This window comes from Crinia signifera, chromosome 2 (genome assembly GCF_055691185.1).
Source record: "Crinia signifera chromosome 2, ASM5569118v1, whole genome shotgun sequence".
NCBI lineage: Eukaryota > Metazoa > Chordata > Amphibia > Anura > Myobatrachidae > Crinia > Crinia signifera.
The window spans coordinates 342,628,951-342,642,058 of NC_139218.1; the positions used below are offsets into that span (position 1 = coordinate 342,628,951).

General features: G+C 43.3%; 1 protein-coding gene across 2 annotated transcripts in view; it reads left to right on the plus strand.

Moving 5' to 3' along the window:
• ITGB7 (integrin subunit beta 7) overlaps positions 1-13,108 on the plus strand; it is a 108,278-nt gene that overhangs the window by 12,089 nt on the left and 83,081 nt on the right. Inside the window, exon 1 of one of the 2 annotated variants that reach the window (XM_083169605.1) lies at positions 11,573-11,620. The exons of the other annotated variant lie outside the window; for it this stretch is intronic. The gene's annotated coding sequence lies outside the window, so the exon portion shown is untranslated. Of the gene's footprint in view, positions 1-11,572; positions 11,621-13,108 lie in introns of those variants that run through there. 2 annotated transcript variants of the gene reach the window in all.

Below are 13,108 nucleotides of genomic sequence, written 5' to 3' on the forward strand. Positions count from 1 at the left end.
CCCCAGGTTAGGAGATCCCTATATAGTCTACCCTTATAGACCGCTATCTATGTAGTAGGGTCAATTAGTCTGCGACATCTGTCACCCAATTCACCGCTAACGTTAATTTGTTTGAGCTGGCTGGCTAGGTATGTTTTCCCTTACCTCCCTCACCACTTCACCAAATCACGTGTGTTCCTCCCGAAGCCACGCACTCGGTCTAGGAATGAATAAGACCATGGATGTCCATGAGGACATATTTTCATCCATAATAGATGATGTGGAGAAAGAAACCACCCATATCCCCACCATTCATCCATCAAAGATTTAAAAATTTATGACGCTACAAAGAGCCAACAAATGACGCAGAAAGAGGTGCAAGAAAAAGATTTGCTGGGGCCCTGCCACCCAGCCATCCATCCATCCATCCAGGACATTCCATCCAAAAAGAAGTACGATAGAAAGGGATAAGACCATGGATGTCCATGAGGACATATTTTCATCCATAATAGATGATGTGGAGAAAGAAACCACCCATCTCCCCACCATTCATCCATCAAAGATTTAAAAATTTATGACGCTACAAAGAGCCAACAAATGACGCAGAAAGAGGTGCAAGAAAAAGATTTGCTGGGGCCCTGCCACCCAGCCATCCATCCAGGACATCCCATCCAAAAAGAAGTACGATAGGAAGGGATAAGACCATGGATGTCCATGAGGACATATTTTCATCCATAATAGATGATGTGGAGAAAGAAACCACCCATCTCCCCACCATTCATCCATCAAAGATTTAAAAATTTATGACGCTACAAAGAGCCAACAAATGACGCAGAAAGAGGTGCAAGAAAAAGATTTGCTGGGGCCCTGCCACCCAGCCATCCATCCATCCGGGACATCCCATCCAAAAAGAAGTACGATAGGAAGGGATAAGACCATGGATGTCCATGAGGACATATTTTCATCCATAATAGATGATGTGGAGAAAGAAACCACCCATCTCCCCACCATTCATCCATCAAAGATTTAAAAATGTATGACGCTACAAAGAGCCAACAAATGACGCAGAAAGAGGTGCAAGAAAAAGATTTGCTGGGGCCCTGCCACCCAGCCATCCATCCATCTGGGACATCCCATCCAAAAAGAAGTACGATAGGAAGGGATAGGACCATGGATGTCCATGAGGACATATTTTAATCCATAATAGATGATGTGGAGAAAGAAACCACCCATCTCCCCACCATTCATCCATCAAAGATTTAAAAATTTATGACGCTACAAAGAGCCAACAAATAACGCAGAAAGAGGTGCAAGAAAAAGATTTGCTGGGGCCCTGCCATCCAGCCATCCATCCATCCGGGACATCCCATCCAAAAAGAAGTACGATAGGAAGGGATAAGACCATGGATGTCCATGAGGACATATTTTCATCCATAATAGATGATGTGGAGAAAGAAACCACCCATCTCCCAACCATTCATCCATCAAAGATTTAAAAATTTATGACGCTACAAAGAGCCAACAAATGACGCAGAAAGAGGTGCAAGAAAAAGATTTGCTGGGGCCCTGCCACCCAGCCATCCATCCATCCGGGACATCCCATCCAAAAAGAAGTACGATAGGAAGGGATAAGACCATGGATGTCCATGAGGACATATTTTCATCCATAATAGATGATGTGGAGAAAGAAACCACCCATCTCCCCACCATTCATCCATCAAAGATTTAAAAATTTATGACGCTACAAAGAGCCAACAAATGACGCAGAAAGAGGTGCAAGAAAAAGATTTGCTGGGGCCCTGCCACCCAGCCATCCATCCGGGACATCCCATCCAAAAAGAAGTACGATAGGAAGGGATAAGACCATGGATGTCCATGAGGACATATTTTCATCCATAATAGATGATGTGGAGAAAGAAACCACCCATCTCCCCACCATTCATCCATCAAAGATTTAAAAATTTATGACGCTACAAAGAGCCAACAAATGACGCAGAAAGAGGTGCAAGAAAAAGATTTGCTGGGGCCCTGCCACCCAGCCATCCATCCATCCGGGACATCCCATCCAAAAAGAAGTACGATAGGAAGGGATAAGACCATGGATGTCCATGAGGACATATTTTCATCCATAATAGATGATGTGGAGAAAGAAACCACCCATCTCCCCACCATTCATCCATCAAAGATTTAAAAATTTATGACGCTACAAAGAGCCAACAAATGACGCAGAAAGAGGTGCAGGAAAAAGATTTGCTGGGGCCCTGCCACCCAGCCATCCATCCATCCGGGACATCCCATCCAAAAAGAAGTACGATAGGAAGGGATAAGACCATGGATGTCCATGAGGACATATTTTCATCCATAATAGATGATGTGGAGAAAGAAACCACCCATCTCCCCACCATTCATCCATCAAAGATTTAAAAATTTATGACGCTACAAAGAGCCAACAAATGACGCAGAAAGAGGTGCAAGAAAAAGATTTGCTGGGGCCCTGCCACCCAGCCATCCATCCATCCGGGACATCCCATCCAAAAAGAAGTAGGATAGGATGGGATAAGACCATGGATGTCCATGAGGACATATTTTCATCCATAATAGATGATGTGGAGAAAGAAACCACCCATCTCCCCACCATTCATCCATCAAAGATTTAAAAATTTATGACGCTACAAAGAGCCAACAAATGACGCAGAAAGAGGTGCAAGAAAAAGATTTGCTGGGGCCCTCCCACCCAGCCATCCATCCGGGACATCCCATCCAAAAAAGAAGTACAATAGGAATGGATGAGACCATGGATGTCCATGAGGACATATTTTCATCCATAATAGATGATGTGGAGAGAGAAATCACCCATCTCCCCAACATTCATCCATCAAAGAGGTAAAAAATTAGGACGCTACAACAGCCAACAAAACGACGCAGAAAGAGGTGCAAGATGATATTGTCCTTGGGCCCTCCCACCCACCCTTATGTAGTATACAGGACATGCACAGTTTAACAAACCAATCATTTCAGCGACAGGGACTTCAGCGGCAGGGACTGTCAACTGTGGCTGAAATGATTGGTTTGTTTGGGCCCCCACGAAAAATAAATGGCAATGGGCATTGCACAAATTGGCTTTACAAGATGTCATCCTCAGCATCAGATTCCTCAGCCTCATCCTCTTCTTCACACACAATTAATTCGTCGTCGCTGGAATCAACCAATACAGGAGGACTATGTGTATTAGGAGGACGTAAGTGCTGGTGAAGGAGGTCAAGTTCGTGGAATTTGAAATTCATTTTTATGAACATCATCTTCTCCACGTTTTGTGGAAGTAACCTCCTACGCCGATCGTTTACAAGGTTCCCAGCTGCGCTGAAGACTCTCTCAGAATATACACTGGAGGGTGGACAACTTAAGTAAAGCAAAGCCAGTTTGTGCAAAGGACGCCACATTGCCTTTTTTTCTTGCCAATAATGGAATGGACAATCTGACATACCTATATCGATGCTATCGGCAAAGTAGTCATCCACCATTCATTCAATTGTGATAGCATCATAGTCAGTAGCAGTCGACATGTCCATTATGCTAGGAAGCTCCTTCAGTCCGGACCAGATGTCAAATATATTTCCGGACTGAATAGCAGTGGGTCTCCTAGGAAAATTTAGCTTTTTCCTCGCAACCCCAGTGGTAGAAATTGAAGGAGAAGTTGTGTGCCTGCCACTTTCCGCTTCAGCTGACAAATTTTGGAGCAAGAGGTCTTTGCACCTCTGCAGATTTGTTCCCATGGTAACAAAGACACAATGTAAGACTTAAACCTAGGATCCAGTATTGTCGCCAAAATATAATGATCTAATTGTAAGAGATCGACGACCCTTGGATCCTTGCTAAGTGAACTAATAGCGTGATCCACTAGTCCTACATATTTTGCAGATTCACTGTGCTTCAACTCCTCCTTCAATTTCGCCAACTGGTTTTGCAAAAGGCCTATCAAGGGAATGACCTGGCTCAAGCTGGCAGTGTCAGAACTAACTTCGCGTGTAGCAGCCTCAAAGGGCTGCAGGATCTTGCACACCACGGAAATTATTCTCCACTGAGCTTGACTCAGGTGCATTCCCGTTCCTCTCCCTATGTCATAGGTCGAGGTGTAGGTTTGGATGGCCTTTTGCTGCTCCTCCATCCGCTGAAGCATATAGAGGGTGGAATTCCACCTCGTGACCACCTCTTGCTTCAGCTGATGGCAGGGCAAATTTAGCTTTTCTTGCAAGTCTTGCAATCTCCTGCACGCACTTGCAGAATGGCGAAAATGTCCACAAATTTTCCGAACAACTGACAACATCTCTTGAACACTCCTGTCCTTTTTCAAGAAATGGTGCACCACCAAATTTACTGTGTGAGCAAAACATGGGACATGTTGGAATTCGCCCACATGTAATGCACTTACAATATTGGTGGCATTGTCGGATACCACAAATCCCGAGGAGAGTCCAAGTGGGGTAAGCCATTGCGCAATGACTTCCCGTAGTATTTCTAGGAGGTTTTCCGCTGTGTGCCTTTTACTGAAACCGGTGATACACAGTGTAGCCTGCCTCTGAATAGCAATGGGAGATGATGTTGCTGCTGCTGTTGGTGCTGCTGCTGAAGGCAATACATCCACCCAGTGAGCAGTCACAGACATGTAGTCTTTTGTTTGCCCTGTTCCGCTTGTCCACATATCCGTGGTTAAGTGGACAGTGGGTACAGAGGCATTTTTAAGGACAGTAACAACGCTTTTTTTAATGTCCGTGTACAGTCTGGGTATTGCCTTCCTGGAGAAGTGGAACCTAGATGGAATTTGGTAACGGGGACACAGGATCTCTAGCAACTGGGTAAAACCCACAGAATTAATTGCGGATACTGGACGCACGTCTATTACCAACATAGTTGTTATGGCGTCAGTAATACGCTGTGCAACGGGGTGACTGCTGGCATACTTCATCCCCCTTTCAAAGGATTGACTTACAGTCAGTTGCTTGGCTAAGTGATCAGGACTAGCATTCCTGGTCCCCTTCCTGGAAGCAGCAGCACCAGCAGCAGCAGCAGCAGAAGCAACAGGTGTACCTGATAAGGATGCTTCTGAGGAATCCAGGATAGGAGAGGATTCAGTCAGGATCATGACATTGGGTGCAGGACTACTTCCCAATCCCATAATCTCTGAGGATGGGGATGATGCAGTTGTTTGAGGAGATTGCAGGACCTTGGATTTAAAAGAGAAAGGGGAGCAGGACGGTGACGCTGGGCGGGCTGCTACATGTTTGTTCAGTTTCTTTTGACAAAAACTTCTGATGGATGCGCTGCAAATGACGTAACAGTGAGGAGGTCCCAAGGTGATGCACGTCCTTACCTCTACTTACAATAGCTTTGCAAACGCTACACACAGCTTGACAGTTGTTGTCCGGATTTGGGTAGAAATAATTCCATACATACGAGGTGGATTTTTTGGTCTTTTGCCCTGGCATGACAATGGGCTTTTCCACACCCCGGACAACAACTGTCTCCGTCGGTGCCTTAAAACAAACAACATCATCCTCAACATCGTCATCATCCGCATCCCTCTGTGTGCCAGCTTCATCAACAGAATCCACATCCAATTCCTCAGAAGCATCCTCAATAACCAGGTCAAAATCTTGACTGGGGATGCTCTTGCACACACTTGCAGAGGGCATGCAAATGGTGGAATGAACCTCCTCTTCACAAACAGTATTTGAAAGGTCCGGCTCACATATGGCATCTGCGGACACACTTAGACTCTCCTCTGGAATTTGTGACATTTGTGAACTCGCCTTTGTCTTAAAAACTTTCATTCTTTTTTTTGTAGTAGCAGAAGGGCTACCATCATTCTTCTGAGACGCTGTACCATCAGTCAGAAACAAAGGCCAAGGCCGTAGCCTTTCCTTCCCACTGCGTGTGGTGAACGGCATATTGCCAATTTTATTTTTCTCCGCAGGTGACTTAATTTTTTTTTTATGGACCATTGTAAAATGAGATTTCTGCTTTGCTTTTACATGGCCTCTAGGCCTTTGACCATCGGCCTTGCCATCATGAATCTGACTGGTGGTAGCAGCTTCAGAAGTTCTATCAGGTTGCTGATCTCCCACTATTTCCTCCTCCATCATCCTCCAAAATATATATTTTTTTTTAATACTTTTATTTATTTTTCTGATGTTTTACACTGGACACAGCCTGTGACACTGGACACTGCCCCTGGTCACAGCCCATTACACTGGATATATGTCGTCACACTGGACACAGGATATATGTCGTCACAGTGGACACAGGATATATGTCGTCATACAGGACACAGGATATATTTTGTCACACTGGACACAGGATATATGTCGTCACACTGGACACAGAATATATGTCGTCACAATGGACACAGGATATATTGTCGTCACACTGGCCACTGGATATATGTCGTCACACTGGACAATGGATATATGTCGTCACACTGGACAATGGATATATGTCACGCTGGACACAGGATATATGCCGGCACACATTACATGTCGCACTGGACACAGGATATATGTTGTGACTTGTGACACTGGACACAGGATATATTGTCGTCACACTGGCCACTGGATATATGTCGTCACACTGGACACAGGATATATGTCGTCACACTGGACAATGGATATATGTCGTCACAGTGGACACAGGATATATTGTCGTCACACTGGCCACTGGATATATGTCGTCACACTGGACACAGGATATATGTCGTCACACTGGACAATGGATATATGTCACGTTGGACACAGGATATATGCCGGCACACATTACATGTCACACTGGACACAGGATATATGTTGTGACTTGTGACACTGGACACAGGATATATTGTCGTCACACCGGCCACTGGATATATGTCGTCACACTGGACACAGGATATATGTCGTCACACTGGACACAGGATATATGTCGTCACAGTGGACACAGGATATATGTCGTCACACTGGACAATGGATATATGTCACGCTGGACACAGGATATATGCCGGCACACATTACATGTTACACTGGACACAGGATATATGTTGTGACTTGTGACACTGGACACAGGATATATTGTCGTCACACTGGACACAGGATATATGTCGTCACACTGGACACAGGATATATGTCGTCACACTGGACAATGGATATATGTCGTCACAGTGGACACAGGATATATGTCGTCACACTGGACAATGGATATATGTCACGCTGGACACAGGATATATGCCGGCACACATTACATGTCACACTGGAAACAGGATATATGTTGTGACTTGTGACACTGGACACAGGATATATTGTCGTCACACCGGCCACTGGATATATGTCGTCACACTGGACACAGGATATATGTCGTCACACTGGACAATGGATATATGTCACGCTGGACACAGGATATATGTCGTCACACTGGACACAGGATATATGTCGTCACACTGGACACTGGATATATGTCGTCACAGTGGACACAGGATATATGTCGTCACACTGGACAATGGATATATGTCGTCACGCTGGACACAGGATATATGCCGGCACACATTACATGTCACACTGGACACAGGATATATGTTGTGACTTGTGACACTGGACACAGGATATATTGTCGTCACACTGGCCACTGGATATATGTCGTCACACTGGACACAGGATATATGTCGTCACACTGGACACTGGATATATGTCGTCACAGTGGACACAGGATATATGTCGTCACACTGGACAATGGATATATGTCACGCTGGACACAGGATATATGTCATCACACTGGACACAGGATATATGTCGTCACACTGGACACAGGATATGTCGTCAGTCGTCACACAGGACAGGACACAGGATATATGTCGTGAGTGACTCGTGACACTGGACAATGGATAAGATATAGGCCGTCACACTGGACACAGCCCCTTGTATTACTGCAGCCCCTGTACACAGTGTACTACTCAGCAGCACTGCAGCCCCTGCGTGTGAGCACTGCAGCACTGAGTTAGTTAGTTAAATCACAAAAAACACAGGGTTCAGGGCTAAATAAATCACAACACAGGGCTTAGGGCTAAATAAATCACAACAGGGCACGGGCCACAGGACAGCCCCTGGACAGTGGACACTGCAGCCCCTGCATGTGAGCACTGCAGCACCTAGTTAGTTAAATCACACTACAGGGCTCAGGCCTATAAACAGTCACTGACTCTCAAGTCTACAACACAGGGCAGTGAGGGCAGGTCACGGAGCACAGCACAGCACGGAGCACATGGCACGGAGCACAGCACAGGGCAGTGAGGGCACAGGTCAGGTCACGGAGCACATGGCACAGAGCACAGCACGGAGCACATGGAGCTTCCCAACCACCCTCTTCCCTCTCCAAGATTGAAATGAAGATGGCGGGGCGGCCGTGCGTCTTTTATAAGATCCCACTCCCGCGAGAATCCGACAGCGCGATGATGACGTTCGGCCTCGTTATTGGTCCGGAATTCAGGCGGGAACTCCTGAGCAGGCTCGGATCTGGCCCGGATACCCGATATTCGGATCTGTCGGATCTCGGGAATCCGGACCCGCTCATCTCTAATTTTAACATGACCTGGTGGTCCTGAGGTGGCACCATTTCACTCTGTCTCAGCTCCAGGGGCGAAATTAGGGGTCAGACCGCCCCTAGGCACAACATTTTTGCCCCCCCCCTCATATTTTAACATGACCTGGTAGTCTAGGGTAAAATGCTCCCCCCCTCTTCCTCTCCCCCTGCTGCTCGCTGACTCCGCTCCCCCCGTCCCCTCCCCGGCACTCACTCCCCAATTGTCAGGACACTTGCTGGCTGTGTCCACTTTGTAGTGGCGCGCACTCCCGCACTCGCCAGCGGCTCCGGACCTCCAGTGTGCTGTAAGCCCCCTCCTCCTTTCCCCCTGCCACCCACTTACTCTTCTCCCCCCGTTCCTTCCCGGCGCTCACTCCCCACTCGTCAGAACACTCGCTGGCTGTGTTCACTGTGTAGTGGTGCACCATAGTTGCCTACCCTCATGCATTCTGCAGGAGACTCCTGAAATAGCTGTCCAAAATTCTACTACCAACTATAATCTCCCTGAAACTAGTTTCTAAAAGAAGGCAAGTACGTGGTACGCACTCCCACACTCATCAGCAGCTACGATGGAGGATATCGCTAGCTACCCCCATCAACCCCCTCTGTCATTCATCCTCGCTGGCATGGGCAAATGTGTATGCACCTGCTGATGCCGGCACCCCGACAGCTCCCCGTCGCCACTGAAATCATGCTGGGTACACATCTTCTGAGTGCAATGCCATATTCTGCTTTCAGGATTTGCCCTCTCTGCTGGGAGCGGCACTGGGAGCAGTACTCTGGGGGCTCTAGTGCTCAGACCCAAGTGCATATGCACAAACCTATGTACAGAGTTGGACTCATTAATAATTACACATATAATTATGTGTTTTCAATTATAGTGCTATTTGTGTGTAAATAGAACCTTATGCAAAAAGCATTTTATGGGTGTATTATCCATATCTTTGTGGGAGCTATGAAACATGCGTGATATAATAGTACCATATTCATTGCTATTATCTGTTTCTTACACTGCTATATAGCATGTCTAATATACTCTGCATTTAACACTTTGACTATATTATAAATATAATTTTTCAAACAAAGAAATTCCATACAGAGTTCACATTATTATTATTATTATTAGTAGTAGTAGTAGTAGTATTATGTTGTTAGTAAGATGCATGCATAGTCACATACTTAACAAATAACTCATTATGGATACACCAGTGTTTATACTCCAAGCATTATTAAGAAGCCAGACACAGACAGTCACAGGTATAGTGGGACTGCAAACAGTTACAAACAATGTTTTGTATCAAATTGATATGTTTTGTATAAATCAGTTATTATTTTAGATTTAGCATGAGGTAGATTTTTCCTGTCAGACACTAATTGCACTGAGCTCTGTATTCCACATGGGGGAGCTCTTATTTTACCATACACTAACATTGGTTTGCTGTGCGGAATGTTTTACTCCCTTTTTCATTTTTCATTTATCCACCCCGGCTTCAAATCATGTTTATAGTTAAAACTCTGGACTATATATGAGTATGACAAGCAAGGCTCTGCCTTCCCTGCCTACACTGACTGCATGCCACTGGACTGGAGACATTTGGGGGCCAATTACTTAAAATAATTTTTTCACTTAAAAAATGTGAAAAGGATATCCCCCCCTTTTTTTTTCATTAGTTTGGCATCACCTAAATGTATTAAAGGGCTTTGGAGCACTTTCGAGAAAACTGTTCTAGACCCTTGAATTCACATTTTCTTAGAAACCAGATCGCCATTCCCATACATATAATGGGAAATGTGATTTGGCCAAATGTAATAAAAAAAATATATGACCCCTCCCCCCACTGCGATAAGCCCTGTGATAATTGTTACATTTGTTTGATGTTGTCAGTTATTGCATTGCAAATCAGAACAATATTACATCTGAGGATGCGAATGGTGATTAATCGGTCCCTTGGTGAGCTTTGTTTGGATGGGACTGGGTGTTTCTAATTAAGGAAAGAATTATCATTGTACCAATTAAACAGCTCTTAACTGTGATTTTTGAACACAGCCTGTAAAATGACAGGAGCTGATTGGTTGGTTTCTCTCTCCACTTTATCTCTCTCCAAGCATTGATAAATCTAACCCCAGTTCCATATATCCGACTATACTGATATTTTAGATTCATCTGCAGAGCAGTGAGAGAAGCATATTGTGCTTTAGCCATTACTTCTGTTTTTATCAGATACTGTCATTGACAAATGATACAACTAAATTGATATTGTAATGTAGATTAAATGTGATCATTCCAAATGTACTTAATATAAAAATAGCTGAGGAGTAGCTGATAGAGTAATATTATCTGATATTACCTGTGGTTAGCTTCAAATGAGCAGTCCTCATACAAATCTGCACCGCTGCAGATGGCGCCTTTATATGACACAGATTAGTATCATGTAGTTTATTAAATATGTCCCATATATGAATGGGGTGTCAGGTTTTTTTTTATATTCTTCCCCTTCATCCCACTTCCCCATCTCTCTCAAGTGGTATAGACATCCTGTGGTTCTCCAGCACCTGTGCATTTGCTGCATCCTGATGGATATTTAACAATGGATTACTGACCTACTGTATTACCATGACTGAGCACACTAACAATCCAAAATTGCCCATGTTGCTTTAGATAGCTGTATTAAAGGGTAGTTCAACATGTTCCACTAAGGTCAACCAGATAAGTATTAATTGAGGTAATGGTTATAAAAATACATGAATCTAATTAAGATATTTTCTGATCCATCTATCAGCATCATCAAATGTACCCCTCTGCATTATATTACTGTGTCTCTTTAGGAAGAATGTTTAAGAATTGGTTCCACCTAATTCTTATACAATGTTGGCTCTTTACTTCCTTTCTGCTATTCTAGTTGTGGGTTTTAGGGGCTATAGAGGAGGGAGCATTGTCTGAGGTGTTGGGGGCTGGGCGTGAATACTGAGTACCGTTTTCTACACGGTTTTGCTATAAAAACCACTTACTTCTTCATTTGTCACAGAGAAGATCCTGGCTGAAATTGTGAGTCAAAATAAATATTTTCTACAGTATATGCTTTGTAATTAATCACTTAAGAGTACATGATATATTATTTGTACATTTATACAAGTTTATAGTTTTTGTTTTAATTTAATCAAAATTGTGAGTGATATTTAAAAAAAAAATTGGTAAAACTTTACTGGGATCATTTCTGTTATTCAAAATTGCATAGATTTAATTAGATTGTTTTCTGTGCTGCAAGAAGATAATTATGTAAATTATTTACAGTGGAGTCTACTTCTAGATAAAGTTTTTAGTTTCCCTTTACAGTATGGTCTGCTGTTGAATTCCATACATTGTTTTATATTATAATGATGTTTATATGTTTGCTGGAAGTATGTCTGCTGTGAAAAAGTTTCGATACAAATTTGTTATTGAGCAAAAGTGCAATGATACAGTGCATTTATAGATACCAACTTATTCTAGATTGATTGCATTTAAAATAGTATCTGTGTTGCACATCTTGTCGCCGTACATTTTGGTAGAACCTTAATCAAAACAGTAAATCCTGTTCACATACAGTAAACTGATGTCTTAAAGGCATTTTTTTTTTCAAATAGTTATATTTATATTTGCATTAAATGAACGGCTAATGTGTGTGTGTATATATATATATATATATATATATATATATATATATATATATATATATATGGTATTGCCACTTGTTGGTGGCGATACTGGTGGTGTCTTGAAAAAGGCCGCCTCTGGTGCGGTCGAAGTGTTGACGCATGACCCGAACCTGTCGCTGTGACCCATGTGAGATCATAAATGTCTTTTATTGAAGTCCTGGTGAGTGAATCTGTGGAATACCTGCTGTATATATTGTTTGCTTGTTAAGCCATTGGATGGACACCCCAGGTGTTTGCTGAAGCTAAAAGGAGTGTGCCAACCTACATAACTGGTATATATATATATATATATATATATATATATATATATATATTCCATTTTTATTTGTGTTGCAAAACAGCTGGTCAAAAAGTGTAATGACATTGGTTTTATTATCTTCTCCTGTGCACTTTCATTATGTTCTTTTAGTGACCGTATAAGGAGTAGATAGTATGACTCACCTAACAGCATGACAACCTGTGGTCTGTAATAGAATCAGTGCGCTCGCACACTGAGTGGGAGTAGTTTAGTGTTGGCATTTTGTCTCATTTATATCACTGTAAATTGTATACAGGTAAAGGTTTAAACATATCTAAACATTAATTTCTTTCAATGGTTCCTAAACATGGTCCTTGCGGCACCCCAACGGTACAGGTTTTTAAGTACAGTATGTCCATGGCTCAGCACAGATGGCTAAATCAAATTGACTGAGGTAGTAATTAAGTAACATGTGGCCAAAAATTATTACACTACAATCTGGACTGTTTGAGTGCTTTGTTGACTGCTTTTGGGAACCTCTGAGCTACATAAATATATTCTCTGGGTAGATTGCATCCTCAGGGACTAGATGACAAATTG